Genomic DNA, 6,000 nt, shown 5'->3' on the forward strand with positions numbered 1-6,000 from the left:
AGGGGTCGGGGCTCCTGTGGTAAAAAAGGCCCTGTGGTGGGGGCCGTTTTTGCCACACACTGAGGCCCTTTTTACTGCAGCGGGTAAAAAGGCTGAAAAAAGACATCACCATATGGTAAGATTGCTCTTATCGCATGGCCGTTTGGGGGAGGGGGGGAGGAGCACTTACCACTACCCATTGAGGTGGCAGTAAGGACTTCTACGCTAACCCACTGGTAACCCCTGCGGAAATATTTTTCAAATATTTCCACTAGTGCCAGAAATGCCATTTGCTGGAGGTGGAAGTACTTCCGGCGCCCGTGTTGGGCTGGCGGTAGTTCCGGATTGCCGAACAGTAAGCCCATGTTGGGCTTACTGCCGTTTAGTAAAAGGATCCCTTAGTGTAACTGAGTTTAGAAAAGGTTTGGACAAGTTCCTGGAGAAAAAGTCCATAAACTGTTACTAAGATAGACAAGGAGAAAGCCACTGCTTATCCCTGGGAAGTAAGTAGCGTGGAATCTTCCTACTGTTTAGTATTCTGCTATATACTTGTGACCTTGTATTGGCCACTATTGCAAACAGGATACTGGTTAAATGGACCTTTGGTGTGACCTAGTATGGCAATTCTGTTTCTATTACACTCTATATCAGTGAGGTGAGAACAATTAACAAGGTGATGCATATTGGAAAGAATAATCCGAATCATAGTTACCTGATTTTAGGGTCCACCTTGGGAGTCAGCACTCAAGTAAAAGATCTAGGTGTCATTGTAGATAATACGCTGAAATCTTCTGCTCGGTGTACGGTGGCAGCCAGAAAAGCAAACAGGATGGTAGGAATTATTAGGAAAGGGATGGTGAATAAGACTGAAAATACTATAATTTCTCTGTATCACTCCATGGTGTGACTGCAGTTTTGAGTATTGTGTTCAATTCTGGTCGCTGTATCTCAAAAAAGATATAGTGGAATTAGAAAAGGTTCAAAAAAGAGCAACCAAAATGATAAAGGAGATGGAACTAAAGAGGTTAAGGCTCTTCAGCATGGAAAAAAAATTACTGCCGGGTTACCACCTTGCAAGCCATTTCTGGGGGTTTTCCTTTTCCCCGTGCGCTCTGGGTTGGCAGTAGTCCCAGAAGAGTGAGTGGTAAGCCCGCGTTGGGCTTACCGTCGCACTGTAAAAGGGCCCTTAATTATTAATTTTTTGTTCTCCACTTTGAACCACTGTTTTGTGTCAGCAGGATACAAGTACCACATTACATTACAAGGATGTTTGAACAAAGCCTGTTTCAAATAGCAAAAGTTTGGAATTTTACACGCACTGTTATAGAATATGCCCCTCTGCGCCTAAATCTACATACCGGTATTTACGCCACGTTTTCCTTGGTGTAAATGGATGCACATAGTTCTAGGAGCTGGGACATCAACTAAATGTATTCTATATACAGTGCCTAAATCTAGGTGTCGCTTGTAGAATACACTTAGGTGGAAATTTATTCTGTGCGGAATTTTCAGCTGCCATATAGAACCTGACCCCATATGTCTTTTCGTTGACAAAAACATTTTTAATTCATAAAGCTTTTAATCTTCACTGACTAGATTTAGTTTGTGATTGTATTACAGTGATTCCTATTGGTGAGTAGCTCTCTTCATGTAATCCACAGTGACCTGAAAGGTATCTAGCGGAATTTAAGTATTATTATAGTATTGTATAATGTAGGGTGACGTGACATCACATGATTTCTGTGAAAATATACGCGCTACCTGTACAATACAGTAGCAGGCTGATATTCAAAGCGATTTAAACAGGAGAGGCCGCCCAACCGCCGATATTCAGCAGGACTTAATTGGGCAGTGCTGCTGAATATCGGCTCTGACCGGCCAACAAAAATGTGGGCATGTCAGGGGCGGCATTGGGAGGAGCCAATGGTTATGCGGGTGCTGTCTCCTGCATAGCTAAACTGCAAATTTAGAACAGCTCAAAGGTTGTTGCAGCAGCTCCATTTTGGAGTTGCAGCCACTAGAGGCAAGAGTGCCCCCATCGCACCACAGGACCAATAGGGACTTTAGGTAGACTCGGGGGGCACCTATGCTGAGTAGCGGGAGGGTTGGCTAGTATTGCAGAGGAAGGGGATTGGCAGGAGCACATGACACATTTCTTTTTATTCAAGCCCCAGCTGAATATTGCAGCGAGCAATGAGCAGACCAGAAATATGGAAGTGCTGGGCAGTTTATTAATACAAATACCTGTCGCGGCCACGTTTCACCCTATGTCTGCGTCAGGGATAAAAACTAATAAAACCAATGAATATAATTAATCAGAATGATAAAATAAGCAAATAAGAATAATTAAAACAAAAGGATAAAATCATAAAATGACAACTAATTAAAATAATAGTATCAAATGCAAATACATGACACAATAAAAAGTAAAACATGCATGTGCATAGTAGTTACATATTTAAAAGAACAAAACTAAGACTAATGATACATGAGTTAAAAAAAAAAGCCAGGCCCAGCTGAATATTGGCCAGGCTCGCATAAGCTCCAATGCAAGTAACCCCCGATATTTAGTGCTGGTGTCCGCACATGGCCCGGCACTGAATATCGGGAGCTAATTGAGCTGGTTTCAGTAAGCATTTTAAAAAACACTGACCGTCGCCAGCTGAATATTGGCCTGTAAATTTAAAACTCTATGACTGATCTTCAAGGTCCTTAAAGGTAATGGGCCAGAGTACTTAAAGAACAGGATCTCCCTCTACGTATCTCCATGGTCGCTAAGGTCATCCCAAGGGATACCCCTAACCTCACCCTCTACAAAGGACATTATACAGTGTGACACCTGCCAATGAAGCCGCCTCCGGAATAATCCCCACACTCCGGAAAGCACCTCCTGAAATGCTTCGCTTAACGCAAGACTATCTGTACTTCAGGAAACAGGTGAAAGCTTGCTGGAAAAAGAAACTTAATAGCGGCCTGCACAAACTGTAGCTGGACTTGCTTATCCACTTCTGCCATAGCAGAGATCATGTTTACGCACCTTTTCTGATTCCATGGTATGGGATTTGCATTGTAAACCATATGAGGAGAGACTTGCCGACCTGAACATGTATGCCTTGGAGGAAAGAAGAAACAGGGGTGACATGATACAGACGTTCAAATATTTGAAAGGTATTAATCCGCAAACAAACCTTTTCCGGAGACGGGAAGGTGGTAGAACTAGAGGACATGAATTGAGGTTGAAGGGGGGCAGGCTCGGGACTAATGTCAGGAAGTATTTTTTCACGGAAAGGGTGGTAGATACGTGGAATGCCCTCCCGCGGGAGGTGGTGGAGATGAAAATGGTAATGGAATTCAAACATGCATGGGATAAACACAAAGGAATCCTGTTTAGAAGGAATGGATCCACGGAATCTTAGCGGAGACTAGGTGGCGATGCTGGTAATTGGGAAGCAAAACCGGTGCTGGGCAGACTTCTACAGTCTACGCCCTGATTGTGACGGAATAGATATGGATGGGCTGGAGTGTAAATTTTAAGGGGCTTCGACATTAGCTTCAGAACTTAGTACAAGAACAGTACTGGGCAGACTTCTACAGTCTGTGCCCTGAGAATGGCAAGGACAAATCAAACTCTGGTATAAGGTATCACATACCATGTAAAATGAGTTTAACTTGTTGGGCAGACTAGGTGGACCGTACAGGTCTTTATGTGCCGATATTTACTATGTTCGTTTTTCTCTGTTAGTCCCCTTATTTTCTATCTAGCTTCTGTTACTCTATCTTATCTGTCTATATGTTCCACCTCTGCTTTCACCTTATGCTGTCAAGATGTTTTAATATGTATTGGGTTGACATTGTAAATAGCATTCTATGTATTTTTTTTTTTTTTATATTTTTACTGCTGTAATTTTCCATTGCTTATGTCCAACTTGTTCTTGCTGTACACTGCCTCGACTGAACTTAAAAAGACAGTATCTAAATGACTTGGTCAAGATTGTGGGATTTGAACCCTGGCTTCCCTGGTTCTAATAAATGTGCTTTCTCTAACCACTAGGTTACTCTGCATTATGCAATGATCTGGGAATCTGTAAGTTACAAGCACAGAGACCTCAGTGAACTGGGAATCCCAAGCTTTAGAGCAGCCCACCCGTGAGCCAGACTTGTCCCACTTCAATTGGTTAGGCAGGAGTCCAACCCTAGAGAGGCAGAGGCAGCCAGGGACACATCGATCATATTCTGACAGGCTGATTAGGGCTAAAAATACATTTGAGAGTTTGGGCAGGTGGGTGGCAATCCTTGTACACTCACTTCTGCTGCGACCGCTCTACAAGGGAGAATACACAGCAGCTGGAGGCTCAACAGCTTTCACTCACCCAGGGTAGGATTATTCACACTGGCCCGTGCCTTTCCTGAAAGGGAATGTAATGCTGGGATGACTTTGGCTGAGAGCAGACTCTCCAGCTTTGTTTTATACCCTTCAAGAAAGGCCTCAAAGTGTTTTCCCTTCCTACAGTAGTTCTGCCTTGCCTCTACTAAAAAATGATATTGGATTAAATAAAATTACAGCTGGTGTATCACAGTGTGTCAGAGCTGATGAGATGTAGTTATTTTTATTACAGGTTCTAAATCTAGCAGGATGCCAAAATGTGCCCTTCTTACAGTAACAGAAAGAACATTCTGGTTCCTTGTTCCAGAGTAGTGTTGTCAGACCTCAGTAGTAGGTGTTCTTAAAAATTGGATGAAAGTATAAAAATGAGTGAAGGGAAATGTCTGAGGCCTTCTTTTCCTAAAGGGAGTCCAGACAGAGTATAAGAGGTGAAGGAGTGGCCTAGCCATCCAGAGGTCAATGGAAGACCTTGGTGCTCTACCCTAAAGGCCAAGAAGGAGGAGGAGAATCAAAGAGAAAGGTGTGAGGCCTACGTCCCTGGAAGAAGATTTGACTGTAGGAAGAAAGGGTTTGAGCCCAAAAACTCGGTTTGACACTCCAGTGGCACAGTCTGTTAGAAGAAATAAGGAGAGGGATCATTAGAGAGAATCCCTCAGTGGAGAAAGAGAAGGAAAAGTGAAGCATGTAAAGTAGCCTGCATCCTGGGAAGTGAGAAGAAGTTTAGTTGCTGCGTGAGAGTCCGGCGCAACACAAGGAGGCAGGACCCAAGTCTCGGGTTTATCCTGCTAGCCTTCAGCCACACATAAGCTGAACTGTAAGCATCAAGTCCCTAAAAGGGGAAGAGAAAGAGAAGGACCGACCACCAGGGAACTACTAAGCCCTGGACATATATATAAGAAAGCCTGGCTCTTCTCCAAAGGCATTAATACTTGTGGCGACTGGACTAACTTGCTGCTCACCCTGTAACTTAAACCAGTTCCTCATATCTTATTCAACTGTACACATTTCATAATTCTCTTTTATTTACTATACCGTAAATAGGTAAAGTCACCCATCTATTAATCACAATTACTTTGTACTATCCAGATGTCAACTGCACCTGCCCCTCAGCTACCTATTAAGATGTTTCATTGTACTCTACAACAGCGGCGTACCAAGGGCGGGGCGGTGGGGGTGGTCCGCCCCGGGTGCACGCCGCTGGAGGGATGCAGAGAGCAGCCGCGCGCCTGTTGGCTCCGCTGGTTCCCTGCTCCCTCTGCCCTGGAACAGTAGCACCCGGGGGGGGGGGGGGGGGGGGCAGGGGGTGTCATTGTGCTGGGGGGGGGGGGTCGTGCTGCACCCGGGGGGGGGGGGGGTGCATCAGCGATCTGCCTCGGGTGGCAGCCGATCTAGGATCGTCACTGCTCTACAACCAGTGTTGGCATCATATCTTTGTTATTTGAATATTCTAATGTGTGCCTATTAAGGTGTTTAATTTATATTAGTCTTGAAAGTAGTGATTGTGTCAGTGCACCCTGAAGCAGAGCTTTCACTAATAAATTTTATTTCATTTCACTTCATTGTTGTACATTTGAATGACCAACAATGAAACATATACTGGGAAGATGTTATTGCAGCAGTTCCCAAACTGTGTGCCA

The sequence above is a fragment of the Microcaecilia unicolor genome, chromosome 11 (genome assembly GCF_901765095.1).
Source record: "Microcaecilia unicolor chromosome 11, aMicUni1.1, whole genome shotgun sequence".
Taxonomy (NCBI): Eukaryota; Metazoa; Chordata; class Amphibia; order Gymnophiona; family Siphonopidae; genus Microcaecilia; species Microcaecilia unicolor.